Source organism: Eschrichtius robustus, chromosome 15 (assembly GCF_028021215.1).
Source record: "Eschrichtius robustus isolate mEscRob2 chromosome 15, mEscRob2.pri, whole genome shotgun sequence".
In the NCBI taxonomy this organism is placed as follows: domain Eukaryota; kingdom Metazoa; phylum Chordata; class Mammalia; order Artiodactyla; family Eschrichtiidae; genus Eschrichtius; species Eschrichtius robustus.
Window position 1 is genome coordinate 60,267,846 of NC_090838.1, and position 17,597 is coordinate 60,285,442.

The following is a 17,597-nucleotide window of genomic DNA, read 5'->3' on the forward strand; positions in this document are numbered from 1 at the left end:
AAGGCAGTTCCAGAAAAAGATGGCAACTTGGGGACACACTCATGACTTCCCTCTCTACCCAACCTCCCACCAACAGCTTCTTAACTCTAAAATACCTATCTTGATCAGGGTGGTAGTTCCACAGTGTACACATATATAAAAACTCACTGAGATGTACGCTTAGGATTTGTGACTTTACGGTATGTTCATGACTCCTCAGTAAAAAAGACCCTGAAAAAGTCACTTAAATAAGAAAAAGCCTAGCAAATGTGAAATAGGGAAAAACTTACATGCACAGAAGAAACTAGGAAGAAGCCATCATAATGCTGCCAATTATGAAGAATTCTCTAGAAGAAACACATTTAAGAACAGATTAAGAAAAGATCCCCAGGGACTTTCCTGGTGGTCCAGCGGTTAAGACTCCACGCTCCCGATACAGGGGGCCCGTGTTCGATCCCTGGTCAGGAAACTAGATCCCGCAGGCATGCTGCAACTAAGAGCCTGCAGGCTGCAACTAAAGATTCTGTACGCCACAATGAAGATCCTGCATGCCACAACTAAGACCCTGGGCAGCCAAATAAATAAATATTGAAAAAGAAAAGAAAAGATCCTCAGAGCTAACCTACAGAAAATCATTAGAGGAGAGCAGGCTCGGAGAGGGCACTGAGGGCACTGGCTAGAGACAAGATTCCCTGCAAGATGGAGAATAAAACCCCAGTATAGGCTGGCTTGGCTACAGTGGGGAGCATACGGCTGGGTGCTGTAGCAGCCACAGCAGCAAGGACACAGGGGCTCTGAGGGTCCACAGGACTGTCTTCGGGCCAGAGACTGGGCGATGCCCCAAGTCAATGGCAGTGAGGGGCTTCTTCCTAGAGAGGCCCCATGTGATTTCTGTATCAAGAAGAAAGTCCAGGCTCACCAAACCCAGCTCCTGGTATATTTGGTGCTTATGAATACAAAGGGTCCCAGTGGGGTCACCCATGTTTCCAGCTCCCACTGTGCAGTCCAAAGGAGCAGGGCTTACAATGATTTTGCAGTCCATCCTAAAAGAACAAAGAAAATTCTGAGGAAAAAAAGTGTGAAGTACACCTTACCCTAGCACCTATTAGATATATTTAAAGAAAATGTGATCAGAACAGTGCTGGTGGAGGAGCAGACAATTCAGTGGAACACACCAGAGAATTCTAGAGCAGACTCAGGTATATACATGGAAATATACTGTAAGACACAGGTGGTATTTCAGATCACAAGAGCAAGGATAGATGTTTTAATTATTAGTGACTTAGGGGAAAAAAAGTTAAATCTTTAACTCACAATTCACCAAAATATGACAAATTCCATCCAGATTTAAATGTAAAGCCTGCGAGGTGGGCCGCAACCTGGGCTCGCAGGGGCGCGCAGGGCAGCACGGGCCGCTGACGGAAGCTGGGCCCGAGTGGGAGCCGGGAGGGGCCAGGCAGGCAGGGTGGGCGGCGCAGGGCCCTGCCCTGCCCTCCCCCTGGATGTGGCATGCTGCCCTGGACCCCCCGGCAGCGGGGCGCGGGTGAAGAGCAGGTGCCCGAGGCACAAGGCCCCTTGGCGGGCAGCGACCCTGGCCAGGCCTGGGACTCTGGAGAGGAAGCCCTGGGGGAGCCAAGAACACCCCACAGGACAGTCTTCAGCCCTGGTCCCGAAGGCCTTCCTGGATCGGAAGGAGCAGCTGCTGCCTTGGCCGCCCCCAGGCCTGGCTGCCAAGCGGTCCCCAGGAACCCCAGTTCCCCTCTCCCCACAGACGACCTGGGAGGTGGCCCCGTCAAAGATGACCCTGCTGGCATCCTGGGACCCAAACTATGAGGCTCAAGCGGACCTCGGCTGGTGTGGGGACCCAGCTGTGGGTCAGGCACCTCCTTCTCAGGCCGGACCTCATGCCATCCCTCATTCTGGCCTCTGTACAAGGCAGCCTCAGGCAGAGGCCTCAGGTCCAGTCTAACAGGACATCAGAGTGGAGAGCAGGCACCCAGGGATGCAGGGTTCCCAGGGACATGCTGTGAAGGCGTCTTTCTTTCTGACCCTCTGCTGCCCTGTGGGTAGCATGTTCCCCTGTACCTGTCTCAGGGCCCTCAGCAGGTGATGGACTCTCTGAAACTGCTGCTCCCACCCCCAATAATGTCCCCCTGGGTCCTCCCCATCCCATCCTCTGGCTGCTCCACTGCCTGGCTCAGTGGGCCTGAGCCGATCGCCCTCACTGGCCTCCTGCAGATGAGCCAGGGGGAGCCAAGACCCAGCTCCCCGGGGGCTCCCATGCCCCCTGCTGGCCCCCCAGACCCTGCCTCTGACCACCCAGGTGCCAGTGGTGGCCAGAGCTGTTCTCACTGCACGGACCCATCTCTCCCACGGGCCCCAGACAACCAAGGTCCATAGCCCCTCCGGGGGCACAGTGGGCCTCCTACTTCCCCAGGCAGGTTCTGTTGACAATAAAACAGTGTTGGTTTGCAAAAAAAAGTTAAAAAAAAAAAAATCTAAAAAAACAGACGAAACAAAGTATTAAGAGAGAATTTATTTAAATCTATAATTCTGTAGCAGAGAAAAGCCTCTCCGAGCTTGACACAAAGACAGAAGCCAGGCCAGGCCTAGAGATTCAAATACCAAAGAGTTCTCTCTACCAGGAGACTCCAACAACAATCCCTAGAGGAATTATGACAATCTCTGCCCCTGACCCCCAACCCCTTTCTTCCTGTATTCCCGATTCCGGTTCACCCTCCACCTGCTCACTCTGCTGTACAGGTCAGCACCCTGTGAGTCACCCCAGACTCCTCTCCCTCCTTCTTCACTCCCCCACTCAAGATCACCACATCTTGGTCACCTCTACTCTGTCTTGAACTGCACAGCTCCATCCTCTCCAGCCTGGTCCTAACTGTGGGCCTCGTCTTGCCACCTTGGTACCAGTGCAGGGGCCACCAATGGGCCTCCCTGCTCCCAGTCATGGCCATTCCAGCCCAGTGGTTCGGAAAGCCTAGACAGACCACCTCGATTGCATGGACATTTCAGTTTTACAAATGCTTAAATACTGAACAAAACTAAATGGCAAATGGCAATCTAGGATAAAATATTTGTAATATAAAAAAGACAAAGAGTTAATAGACTGAATATTCATCAAGAACCCTTATCAATCAGTAAGACAAAAAGAATAAACCACACTAAATAATAATAATAGAATACTGCACAAACAAAATGAAAAAAAAAGACTATTCCAATTGAAAACTGAGTACATAATCAAACAATTTGTCAAGGGAATTACCAATGACTAATTGGCCTATAAAAAAATAAAAGTCCAAGTGATAAAATAATAATAATAAAGAAAAATAAAGCAGTAACAACGAAACACTATTTTGCTTATCAAATTTGCAATTAAAAATAATAATAATAATACCTAGTGTTGGGAAGGATGTAGTGAAAGAGACACTTTCATAGGACTGGAGAGCCTAAGTTGATATATCCTTTCTGAAAGGCAATTGGGCAATATGTACCAAAACCGCTGCAAGTGCGCATATTCTTTGATCTAACAATTCTACTTAAAGACTATAACCTAAGCATAAAAATAGGATGTGCACAGAGTCGGTATTATATATCGGCCACCACTGTCAGTAACCTAAAGGGGCAATAACAAGGGATTAGTTAAATCATGGTAGGTACACAGTGAAATACAAGAGATCTTTAGTTTACTGACAAGGAAAACTGTCCACAACTTATCGCTAAGTATAAAAAGCAAGACAAAGAACAGTATGTACCACATGAGCATATGAACCCATTTATGTAATGAAATGTGTGTGTTTATACCCATATATGTGCACAGAAAAAAGATCTTAAAGGATGTAACCAAAATAGTAACAATGTATATCTCTGACAAGTGTTAATTAATATGATTCATTTTCTTCTCTATTCTTCTTTGTGTTTCCTACTTCTTTTACAAGAAACATGCCAGTGTGATACAGACCTCTCTCCCTTCCATCACCTGGTCCAGAATTCCCATTTGGCTCTGAGGGTCCACATCCCTTATATGTAATATACAGTTGGCCCTCCTTACCTGTGAATTCAACAAGCTAAGGACTGAAAATATCTGAGAAAAAAAAATTCCATAAAGTTCCAAAAAGCAAAACTTGAAATTGCCCCCTCGCTAGCAACTACTTACATAGCATTTACACTGTATTTACAACTATTGAAATAGCATTTACATTGTATTAGTTATTATAAGTACTCTAGAGATGATTTAAAGTATACTGGAATTCCCTGGCGGTCCAGTGGTTAGGACTCTGTGCTTTCACTGCCATGGCCCAGGTTCAGTCCCTGGTTGGAGAACTAAGATCCTGCAAGCCTCGTAGCGTGGCCAAAAAAAAAAACCCGGTATATGGGAGGATGTGCATAACTTATATGCAAATACTACACCATTCTATACGGGAGACTTGAACATCCATGAATTTTGGTATCTCCAGGGGCGAGGGGGGCAAAGATCCTGGAACCAATCCCCAGATATGGGGGGACAGTTATATTTCTGTGCTACTATAACTTTTCAAACTTAATCTTGTCTCCTCAATTCTCTTGACTGTGGGTATGGTCTGTGTCTTACATTTCTTTTGCGTTCCTCTCAGTGCCTAGTACATAGCAAGTTTCCAGCAAATGGCCCAAGAATGAGTATGTCACTTCTGTGCCGGTGCCTCTTGGGCTGCCCCAGCATGGGCCGACTGGCTCCACAGGTGTCGCATCCAAGCCTGGTTCCAGGCCAGGCTCGAGGCTGTGTGTTGTGAGCCACCTGTCAGTCTGGTCCTGTGAAGATGCCTATTGTTGCTGCTAATTACTGCTGAGTGATGGGGCTGTTTGTTTAAAGCACAGCTTACTACTCCCACACTCAAGAGGCGAAGCCAATCCTACGGCATCCTATAATTAATAAATTTTTCCTCTGGTGAAAAGTTGGCTTTGATCCAACAGATCCCTTCCCACTTCTTCCACCATCCTCACCCCATTTACAGCTTCCCATCTGTTGGAGGCCTCCTATGGAGAAGTATCCACTTCATCCAAACTATGGCCCTAGTCAGAACAGCCCTGTGTCCCTGGTGTCCCAAAACTGGCTCACCAGCTCCTTCTTGTCCTCCTGGATGAGAAAGTTTGCTCTCATGTCTAAGCAAATCTACTACCCAAGCAGCCCAGACTGTAGGCCCAGAGGCTGAGAGAGTCCTAAGAGACCACTGCAGGAGTGACAGGAGGATTTTTTCGTGTAAACTCAACAAGTAAATTTTCATGGTTGTCCATAATCTCTGCCCTCAGTACTCACTTCAGTTAAACCCTCTGAAGAAAAAAATACAAAAGCCACTGGAAATGTCAGAATCAAAGAGAAGGGCCAGTTGACTGCTTTTTCTTTTTTTTCTCTTTGTACAGATATAAACAACCCCTGGTGCTTCCCAGGTTCTGGAAGAAGCAGAGAGGGGAGAGAAGTCCTGGAGCACTTGCCATGAGCACTTGTGAGAGGCCAAGCTTAGACTGCTACCATGGGAACCTTGAACTAGTACTTTACAGCCCTGTGCCTCAGCTCCTCATTTGTAAATGGGATGATCATAGTGGAACTTGCCTCACAGACTTGTTGTGAGGATTAAATGAGTTAATGGGTGTAAATCACTTACAACAGTGGCAAGCTACAGGTGAATAAATCGTAAGTGTTTGCCCCTGTTCACAAAAACAGAGAGTGTCATGGCGACAGCCACATGCTGGGCACTGCCTGCCCTCCTGTAGCCCAGGATTTCTCAGCTCAACACTACTGACATTTTGGGCTGGATAACCCTTTGCTGTGAGCAGCTGTCCTGGGCATTCACTGTAGGACGTTTAACAGCATCCTTGGCCTCTCTCTATCCACTAGGTGCCAGCAGCACACCCCACCGAACCCCCTCACCAAGCTGTGATGACCAAAAACATCCCCAAACATTGCTAAATATCCCATGCTGGTGCGGATGGGGGCAAAATCACCCCTGTTTGAGAACCACTGACACAGCGATAAGTTGCGGACGGTTTTGTCTGTAAACTAATGGATCTCTTGTATTGCACTGTGTACCTACCATGATTTAACTAATCCCTTGTTATTGCCTCTTTAGGTTACTGACAGTGCTGGCCAATATATAATTCCGACTCTGCACATCCTTATTTTTATCCTTAGGTTATAGTCTTTAAGTAGAATTGTTAGATCAAGTTGATTCCATTTTCTCCACTGCCATGGAGAAGCCATGCCACATACTCTGACCTCCCACTTCTGTGCAGGTCCGGGGTAGATCCAGGCCTAGAAGCCCCACATTGATGTCCCTTGCAGTTAGATGTAGGAGCTTCAGGTGGGGAAGTAAAGAGTAGCCAACTGTTTCTCTAGGTGGCTGCCATTTTCTCTTCTTGCAGATAGAATAGGAAACTGGAATCTGGGCAGTCTCCTAGCTGTTAAGTACCCTTGCCCTTGAGAGACCAACACGGTACAGAGAGAACAGGAGTCCAGGGGCTGAATTCTCTGGCAGCTTGTGGCTGTGGCCTTAGTAATAGGGCATAAGCATGGTTACCAAGACTCCTGGGAGCGCAGTCCAGCCCAGAGAGGAGAAGGCTAGATAGGATTCAGAGCTGAAGCCCCGGCCACCGCAAAGAAAACATCCTTACCTAGTGAGGTCTCTGGGCACAAGAGGTGTGGCCCTTCTCTTCTCAGGAAACAAGTGGGCTCTGTACTTGATTATGAAAAGAAGCACACTGCTCTCTTCATAAAATAAACTCCTAATCATTTAGCACTATTGAAGTTTAACATGCATTTATTTTGACCCAGCAGCTGCACTGCTACAAATGTATTCTATGGATATCTCAGCACAGGTACACAGCATATACACAGGGACTGTGGTGTCCTAATTTAAAGTTTAGGCTTGGGACCTGATGCCTGATTCAAATTCCAGACCTAGTACTACCACACGTGTGACCATGGGAAAGTTATTGACCTCTTTGTGGCTTAGTCCCTTTATTTGTGAGGCAGGGGCAATAACAGGGCCTATATCTCATTGGGCTGTTACAAGGGTTATGTGACTTACCATATACTAAGAACTATGTCTGTGATCAATAAATGCTAGCTATTATTATGTTCATTGTGCCCTTAATAAAAATCTGGAAATTTAGGCCAATCAACTGGTTAAACACATGTGGTACATCCATTCTATGGAATACTGGGCATCACTGAAAGAAATAAAGTTAAACTATATCTACTTAAATAATAGAATTTATTTAACAATAAAGGTCAAATTGTTAAATAAAGAATCAAAAGAGTTGCAGATAAGTACCTGTAGTTTGAGGTTATCTGTATATAAAAAGAGCTACACAGAAATAGATACATGTCTTTATCTGCATAGGAAATTTCTAGAACACTCAAGAAGCTGTTAGCAGTAATTATGCCTAGGGAATGGGAATGGATGACTGGAGAACTTTTGCTTTCTCCTTCAGTACTGTTAGAATTTCCTACTATGAGCCTGTATTTTTAAAAAAATAATATTGTTTTTTAAAAAGAATAAATCTATATCTACTTCTATGGAAACATTTTCAAGATATATTGTGAAATCTTTTTCACAAGTGGCAAAATATGAATGGTACAAGCAACAGGAAGAAATCTCAGTTCACAAATTCAGGTGAGCAAGAAACCAAACTTTAGTTTCTATAACTCAACTCAATGTTTATGGTGAGTTTCCATCCTGCCAACAGGCAACTTAATTCTAGGTGTGTCTGAACCCTGAGAAGTGCCAGACATGGGACACAGGAAGGGGCTGTGAAGGTGGCTGAGGCCAGGTCTAGCAGCCTCTGCTGCTCTGTGCCACTGTGGGCAGCGAGGAATCTAGGACCAGGCTGCCTGCATCCCTACAGCTTGGTCCCACCATGCGGCCACCGCTCTCTGGGATCTTACTCCTGCCTGCCCAGGTGAGCTGCTTGAAGGCAGGGTGGGACTCCAGAGACCACAGATCTTTCTCCCCTGTGTCTCCTGCCCCCAACCAGTCTGGGGGAGGGGAAGGCTGCAAAGAGTTGGGGGTCTTGCCACTTCAGGTGAAATCCTTCTTCCATCTTGTTTCTAGTCAAAGTATTCAGACTGTGCAAGAGGATCCTTCTCCTTCGATGAGCTATTCTGCAAATCCTGAAGCTTCCCTAAGTGTGTAAGCTTTTGATACACAAAAGCCAGAGACACCTGAAGGTTGATTCCATTTTCTAATCTGGAGAGCTGGTTCAAGACGAAATAAGCTCCATGAATGTGAGAGTGGAAAAGGGGGAAATCCAGGGAGGAAAAAAGAGATAATTTTTCAAACATTATGCAAGCCATACACATGTGTAAGAGCAGAGCAAAAAGTCTGAACATTTCCACCAAATAGTTAACCAACCAGTACCTACCAGTAGTGTAAGCTTTAAGACAGGGGAAGGGGTGGAAGAGGAGCTTTACCTTTTTATTCTATGTATTTCTGAACAGCTTGGATTTTTTTAATGATGAAGCTATATTCAGTACTGCTTATATAATCTATTACTTTAAATAGATAAATACCCATACATTGTTTGCCTCCAGGCTGGAGACGGAAGGTGATGAAGGTCACACCAGTCTGGCCCGCTGGTGGGCAGAACCTTGGGAAGCTATCTGCATAAGCGGTTGGGAGACCTGTTGGGAAATAACTCTTTCTAAAGGAAGAAGGAAATAGGTACAGTGAGCTGACCCAGAGACAAAAGCTTTGCTCTGTGGAAAGGAGGGGGTAATTCTGAGCCAGGGTGGTAACTGTGATTTAGACGTACCTGTGGAGCCAAAGCCAATGGCTCTATAAGGCAATGGGGGCACCAGAAGCCCCATAGCCCTGCTCTGATAGTGGAGCTGGCTGACCTCATGCCAAAACGTCAGTGACTCCTAGCAGGGGCGGGGTGCCTGATGGGTGTGGTAATGTCCAGCAGAACTGATAGCTCCATGGGGTGTGGCAGGGGCAAAGTGAGGTTGCAGAGCTGGAGGAGGGGAAAAGATACCTAGGGGTGGGGGTAGGAGGTAGGGGGTTAAACTGCCTAACCTTATCCACCAGCACATGGGAGACACACACCCTGGGGATGCCCAAAATGCTGATGGGGTGAGCGAGTGGGAACTAGGCAGGACCTGGGATCCTGCACTGGCAGGTAGGAGCAAGAGTCAGAGACACACTGGGATGGGCTCTAATGATGTGATAAATGCACACGAGTCCAGCTGTGTGCACAGGTGGGCAGCACAGGAGACGGAGCCACGAGGTCTACGTGGGAGAGGTCAGGGAAGGTCTCCTGAGTCAGTTGACACTGGTAACTCAGAGAGGGTGGGAAGGGTGGAAGACATGAGGAACTGTGTATGCAAAGGCCAGGGACTGTGAGGGAGTGAGCCGGGATTTGGGGGAACTGAAAGCAACTCGGGCTGAATACAGGGGAATAGCAGATGAAGCCACAAAGGTTGTGTTCCATGGTAAGGAATTTGGACTTTATACTACAGGCAATGGTGAAGCTCAAAAGGGCGTTTTAAACAGGGAAATGAGATGATCAAATTACCAGGAAAGCTTTCTCACCACCACACTCCCGCCACTTCTAGCTAACTCCCACCCAGTTGTGCAGTCTGAGTGTTGCTTCCTTTAGGAAGTGTTCCCTGGCCACCCCTTGGACTTACCTAACCCTCAGTTAAGGCTTCTAGGGGTTCCCAAGCACCCCCCCCCCCGTTTCTCTCTATCACACTGTGTCATGATTCCCTGTGTCCTGTATTTTTTTTCTCTCTCATACACTGTGAGTGCTGGAGGCCAGGGACTGTTGTCTGTTGTGTTCTGTGTTGTATCCCCAGCACCCTGCACAGTGCCTGGCATAGTAAGCACACAATATGTATTTACTTAATGCAAAAAAATCCAAAAACCTGTGAGAAGGTATCTTGAGATTTCCAGCCTGAGCTGTAAAGTATAGGTTGGAAAGGGAGGACAGGGGACCAGGGAGAGGGTTCTTGCAATAGTTTGAGTGAGAAATGATGAGGGCCTGGTCCTAGGCAGTGGTGGCGGAACTGGAGAGCAGGGAGTGACCGGGAAAATATTTAGGGGGCAGAACTGATAGGCCTGGGTGATTAGATGATGGAAGTAAGGGGGCCAGATAAGGGGAGTTCCTGGGCTTCTGGCTTAACTAGTTAGGTGGATGAAGGATGAACCAAGACTGGCTATGTGTGGGGGACGATGACACAATCAGGCATACAGGTGGAGAGGTACCAGGGGCAGCTTAAATCATAGAACTTGAGCCCAGGACAGATATCTGGACTAAAGATAGAGATTTGGAAGCTGTCAGCCTGCGGGTGATGGTTAAAGACCAGGGAGGGGATAAGATCACCCAAGGAGTGAAGGAGCAGGTGAAACAAGGAGGACATCCACCTATAAGAAGTGGGCTGAGGAGGAGCTTTGGAGAGAAAAGGAGACATGAGAGAGGAAGAGAGAAAAGAGAGCAGTAGCACAGTTGCTGGGGGAAAAGGGGCTTCAAGAACTAGCGAACAGGGTCCAACAGTGTGGAGAAACTGAGAACGCACCCAGGCCCCTCCTTACAGTTGAGAAAACTGAGGCACAGGTAGGCTGACTGAGGTGTTCGATCCCACAAGCTATCATTGCCCATGATCACATAGATCAGTTATGATCTCTGGACTCCTGGGGGGCTCCCGAAGACCCTTCCAGGGTGGTCAGAGAAGTAAAGACTATTTTTATAATGATACCAAGACTTTCTGTAGTATTCACTTTGTTAACATTTGCACTAATACAAAAGCAACAGTAGATAAAACTGCTGGGGCCTTAACGCAAATCAACGAAGTCATATTCTTCACCCCCAAGCACTTATGTTTTAACAAAAAGGCCAACTTCACATAAGAATGTCTATAATGGAGCAATAATCATTAATTTTATTAAAACATGACCCTTGAGGGCATATCTTGTTACTAGCCTTGCACAAAGCACTTCTGCTGCATACTGAAGTACTGGATGCATTTACGTTATTGTTTGCGTTGGGAGCTAAACTACCTGCTTTTTTTTGTGGAACACCATTTTTATTAGAAAGAACAATTGACAAACTATGATAATTCAGACTTGGGTATTTAGCAGACATGTTCTGCAAATGAATGAAGTGAACTTGTCAAATCAAGAAAAACTGATAGTAATTTTTGCTAACGATAAAATTTGAGCTGTCAAGTGAAAATCAGGATGAGCTTGACAGCTTCCCAATACCTAGACTTGGTGATGAAATCAGTGATAATATTAACAAATGTGGTATTATGAACTGAACTGTGTCTACATTTGGAAGATCTGCATAAATCACTGAGCCATTATTTTCCAATGACCAATGCATGATGTTACAAAATCAGTCATGAATAAAAGACCCATTCAAAGTGCAAGACAAACCAATGGAATTTAACATAGCTGAGTATGAGAAATTCATTGATATGGTTTCAGATCTCACATTGCAACTAACCTTTCAGAAACTGCCATCTGTCCAGTTTTGGTGACATATTAAAGAAGATATCCACAATTATCTGAAAAGGCTATTAAAGTACTCCTACTGAGCTGGCGAGCCACAACTAAAGGAGCCCTGGAGCCGGAATTAAGGAGCCCTGGAGCCGCAACTAAGGGGCCTACATGCTGCAACTAAGGAGCCCACAAGCCACAACTAAGGGGCCCGCCTGTCGCAACTAAGACCTGGTGCAACCAAATAAATAATAAAATAAAATAAATTTTTAAAAATAAATAAATAAAATACTCCTACTTTTTCCAACTACAAATCTGTATGAAGCCGAATTTTATTTATCTACTCCAGCCAAAGCAAGATATCACAACAGACTGAATACAGAAGCAGGTATGAGGAACTTCCCTGGTGGTGCAGTGGTTAAGACTCCACCTGCCAATGCAGGGGACACGGGATTGAGCCCTGGTCCGGGAAGATTCCACTTGCCGCAGAGCAACTAAGCCCATGCGCCACAACTACTGAGCCTGCACTCTAGAGCCCACGAGCTACAACTACTGAGTCCGTGTGTCACAACTACTGAAGCTTGCACGCCTAGAGCCCATGCTCTGCAACAAGAGAAGACACCGCAATGAGAAGCCCATGCACCGCGACGAAGAGCAGCCCCCGTTTGCCACAATTAGAGAATGCCCGAGTGCAGCAACGAAGACTCAACGTAGCCAAAAATAAATAAATAAATAAATTTATTAAAAAAAAAAAAAAAAAAAAAGAATCTGCCCGCCAATGCAGGGGACATGGGTTCAAGCCCTGGTCTGGGACAATCCCACATGTCGCGGAGCAACTAAGCCCATGTGCCGTGACTACTAAGCCTGCACTCTAGAGCCCGCGAGCCACAACTACTGAGCCTGCACGCCACAACTACTGAAGCCCACATGCCTAGAGCCTGTGCTCCGCAACAAGAGAAGCCACCGCAATGAGAAGCCCACGCACTGCAACAAAGAGTAGACCCCGCTCGCTGCAACGAGAGAAAGCCCACGCGCAGCAACGAAGAGCCAACATGCCAAAAAATTTTTTAAATTAAAAAAAAAAAAAGAAGCAGGTACGAGGATCCAACTGTCTTCTATTAAGCCAGTCATAAAAGAGAGTTGCAAAACTATGAAACAATACAGCTACGCTAATTTTTTTCTTTTAGAAAATATATTTTTTATAAAAAGTATATAAAAGATTTATTACTATTATTTTAAAATAGTTAACAACTAATTTTAAAGCCTCAGTTTCTAATACTTTTTTCCATATTTGTACTATGGTAAATATCTATAGCTACAATCCACATAAATAAAAGTTTCTGAAGTCCTCAATAATTTTTAAGAGCATAAAAAGGGTCCCAAAACCAAAACGCTTGAGAACTGCTGATATAGACCACCCATTCCTGACTCCCAGTTCTTGGGGCTTGTTTCCAGCACACCTACCCCTCCCATTCACTTCTCCACAGAATAAGAATTATAAAACCTAAAAGTAAAATCAAAAACAAAACTTAGCTGAAGAAGAGATAAGAGAGCAGAAGAGATAAAGAGAGCAGGCACAGTGAGCTAAAGAGAGAATAAGATCCTTTCCTTCCCTTCAACATAATATTCCTTTAAGGGCCACAGCCTGGTACGCAGCCCTGCCAGGCTAGGCTGAGTTCATCCACAACCCCTCCCTACTGCCACCTGCGGGAGAAGAAAGACTGGGGGCAGAGGGCTGAGTGGGAATTCAGGTGTCTTACTTATCTCCTTCACATTCAGTACCTGATTTGATACAACCAATGAAGTAAGACAGGTGGGGCCATTTTTTTCTTAGTCACGATTTACAGGGGAGGAAACAGAGGTTTGTACCTTGACTAATACCAGTAAATAAAACACAAGCTGGGAGCTGCAGCCTCAGCGTTGCAACCCAGGTTTCCTTCCACGGGGCATTCACTCTAAGATGCCTCTCTTCCCCGCTCAAGCCCAGAGGTCCACCATTAAAGATGCATTATTTTACTTGTAAGTAAGATCTTATGTTTGTAAGCCACATAAAATTATTTTTTTAATCCTTTGTCCATTCTTTTGGGTAACTGGTCTTTTTATAAGAGAAAATGACCCTTTGTATTACTTTTCAATTACAAAACTAGTTTAAAACTGATTAAAAAGTAAAACAATGAAATAGAAGACAAAAAAACAATAGAGATGATAACATAAAAGCTGGTTATTAGAAAAAGAAAATAGACCTCTAACAAAACTAAAAGGCATGAGGGACCTCCCTGGCAGTCCAGTGGTTAGGACTCCACGCTTCCACTTCAGGGGGCACGGGTTTGATCCCTGGTTGGGGAACGAAGATCCCACCTGCCGCACGGTGCAGCCAAAAACAAAAAGGCATAAAGCATTAAATACATGATACTGGGAATGAAGAAGGGAAGATTAAATACAGTGGAGATATGAAAACAAGAGAAGACTGAAAATTTTATGCTAATAGTTTTAAACTTTGACTTTTTAAAAATTTTTTTGAGAAAAAATTTTAAATTACCAAAACTGACTGGAGGAGAAGTAAGTTCTAGTAATACGTATAGTAAGAGTAATAGAAGTAATATTCTGAAGGTATCCTTTTAAAATGCAAACCCCTCAGGGCAGGAAGTACTAGTGAGTTGTTCCTCATCTGCCTTTTGTGACAAAATAGATGAGTTTTTGGAGCTTAGGCCTGTCTGTCTGGTTGGAAGAAAAGAAGGTACTAGAGTACAGCGGACGGGCTGGCACTGCTCCTTGTTTAGCAACCCTGGAGTCAGATTACCCCACGGCTGAACCAGGCTGCCAAGACATCCCCTGCTAACTTCCCCAAGACTCAGCACCTCAAACATGAGAGGCTGCTTGGCCTGTCAGTCCCAGGTGGAAACAGAGATGTCCCTGTCAATCTGGCTCTGCCCAGCCCCAAGGCTCAGCCTACAGTCCCCTCATCCCTTTCTCCTTCCCTCCTCTCCTTACTTCTTCTCCCTCTCTCCTTCCTCCTCCTCTTCTTCCCTCTCTCTGCCTCCCCTCCCCCATCTTCTGTAAGGTGACAAAGAGTAGCTCCATGTGTGGCTGGAGTCATATCAGGTACTACTTCTTGGTACTTCCAGCCAGAGGAGTTGTAGCAAATAGGTGGAGTCCTGAGGCCTAAGCCTCAGCCTGTCTTGGCTCATTTCCCAAACTCATTTCTTTTTGTTTCTTGGTTTTTGTTTTGTTTCGTTTTTTTAATATTTTTTTGGCCATGCCACACAGCATGTGGGATCTTAGTTCCCTGACCAGGGATTGAACCTGCTCCCCCTGCATTGGAAGCTTGGAGTCTTAATCACTGGACTGCCAGGGAAGTCCCCCAAACTCATTTCTGAATCTGATGTCAGAACGGGACAGAGAAGGGGTCTGAGGGATGTGGTAGTGTGTGCGGTAAAGGGAGATAGTTGTCTAGCTCTCTCCCCTGGTAGTGGAGTTAATGCAAGAGTTCTACCCGTTTACACCTTACACTGTCTGTGGCCCAAATGAATATCCCATATACATAAGCACTACTGTGCCTCAAATTTGTCAATGCAGTTGGATGAGTAAAAATTAAATCTATTTAAATGTTACCCTGTCCATACCAGCTTGTGACTACTAGTATTATCTCAAGCAACAGACACTAGAAGCACCACCTCTATGTGTGCACACGTGTGTGTGTGTGTGTGTCTGTGTGTGTCTGTGTGTGTTGAGGGGTGAAAATCCCTTAAATATCTTTATGACAGAAAGGGTGATCTCTTTCAGGAAAAGGATGGGGATGACCAGTGTACCCACCATTGCTGTGGTCAAGTTATGATGTCTCCTTATGGTCTTATCCATGGGGATGGGAATGGGAAGGAGGCCACAGCAGAGAGAGAGCTGAGTTTAGGTAGAAAGGGTTCCTTTGTAGACCTTGCTAATGATCTAGTCCTGGATTGACTCTAGCCCCTGGCAGCCCCTAAGGCAGGTACTGCGGTGGACTCCTTGCCTTGCTAAAGCCTCAGGAGTGGGATGGGATGTGGGAAGGCAGATACTCACTGTGACCTCCAACTTCTGCTGACTAACTGGAGTGGCCAGCCTGTCCAGATAACAGACAACTGATGCTGCAATGACACTGACCACACCTGAGGCCAGGAACTTATCAGGCATGTTCAAGTGCATTAATGAACATAGTGGGTTGGAAGAGTTAAAATCTGGACCATATCAGATGTTAGACAGTCCTTACCAAAGTCAGCCTCTGGTGAGAATGTAGATAGGAATCCAGTATCAGAGAACTAAAAACCTACAAGAGCGGTGCCACCCCATGGGCATTTCCCAGTCCAGGTTGATATTATGATTTGAAAAGCCCTAAGGAAGGTCCCCAGATTCTCCCTCCTATCTAGTGAAATAATGCCTAAAATTCCTAAATTAGACCTCTCTTCCTTTCACTGCACTTCCACTAGCTTGGGCAGTGCTGGGTGGTGTTGGATGGAGCCGGCACCAGTATTATTCTGAGCTGTTGGCACTCTTTTCCACCCCCAGTACAGATGAAGGCTCTGAGAATGAAGTGTGATTGGGATAGGTACAAGAGTGGACGGAAGTAATGATGAGGAAGTAGCTTTCTAATACTGCCTGCAACTAATTCTATTGATGATCTAGACTTTCAGATCTCTCTCCCTAACCCCACCAAAACTATCTGGGTTCAATCTTTGGAAACAGTGAGCTGCTTCTTCAAAGTGCCCATCACTCCTTGCCACCTGAGACCCACGATGTAGGGTACTTTCAGCACGGGCTCTATGTAGGCTCAAAGGCTGTAAGTGATTAACTCAAAACCTCCCTCTGGGGGTTCCTATGTATAGGTGGTAACACAGTAGAAAGCCTGGTGTATTTTGAAGTGATCTGTCAGGCCCTTAGAAATCCTCCTTCCAAAAAATATCCTCCCTGGGCTTCCCTGATGGAGCAGTGGTTAAGAATCCACCTGCCAATGCAGGGGACATGGGTTCGAGCGCTGGTCTGGGATGATCCCGCATGCCGCCGAGCAACTAAGCCCGTGCGCCACAACTACTGAGCTCACATGCCGCAACTACTGAAGCCCACGCGCCTAGAGCCCGTGCTCCGCAACAAGAGAAGCCACCGCAATGAGAAGCCTGCGCACCGCAACGAAGAGTAGCCCCCGCTCGCCGCAACTAGAGAAAGCTTGCGCACAGCAACAAAGACCCAATGCAGCCAAATAAATAAATTAATTAATTAAATAAATTGCAAAAAAACACAAAAAAACAAAAATATCCTCCCTACTCCAGACACACCTGGCACCTAAAATTTCACCATTAGAGGTCCTTAAAGTAACTCAATAGGTCTCTAGGAAAACAAAAAGATCTCTTGATTCAGGGTAGGGGTGGGGGATTAGTGAGAAGTCACAAAAGAACAAACCAGTGGTAGGCCTTGAATTCCTAGATGAAAGGCTTAGAGGTAGCAATCCAGTGGGAAGAGGAGTGGGGGTGGGGAAGTGGGAGGGTTGAGAGTATCCAAAGCCATTTTTCATAGTGAATACAGGGTTTTTAATTGCACTGAATATTTATTTGGGGTGGCTTTGGCAAGGGATTGGTAGAGATCTGGGATGCTAAAGACTCCCCCGTAAACCACCCCTTGATGGTAACACTGCAACAAGAGAAACAATCAGAGCGCTAAGACCTTAGAAACCAAGACACAAGAGTCCTGGACTTGGGGGGTTGGGGAAGAATACCAAATTCAATTCCTTCCCCTCTTAGTCACTCTGCTTGTCAGAGGCAGGCAAACACCCCAAGGCTGAGCTGAGGAATATCCAAGAGGGTCCTGAGTCCTCAGAATTCTCGGCAGGGTCCCCTCCCTTGTGGAGGCCTTGGATGGAACTGCAGGAGCTGGGGCCAAGAAAGGCAGGAAAAGGGCAGAATAAATTGTGGGCTGACTGTCCAGTCACATGATGAGATCTCACTGCTTCTTGTCACGTAATTTCTTTTTCCCTCCTCCTCTGGTCTCTCCTTCTCCTCCTTTCCCCTCCCTTTGCTCTTGATTTGGTTAAAATAGATGCAAACTCTGGTCTTTTCTATTTTTAATACCTAGCCATTACATAATCTACGCTGTAATTGCTGACTTGAA

The 17,597-nt window shown here is 45.8% G+C and overlaps 1 pseudogene; it reads left to right on the forward strand.

The window, feature by feature from the left end:
• Nucleotides 1-1,488: 1,488 nt before the first annotated feature.
• On the forward strand, nucleotides 1,489-2,379 carry LOC137778086 (histone deacetylase complex subunit SAP25-like; annotated as a pseudogene).
• The last annotated feature ends 15,218 nt before the right edge of the window (nucleotides 2,380-17,597 follow it).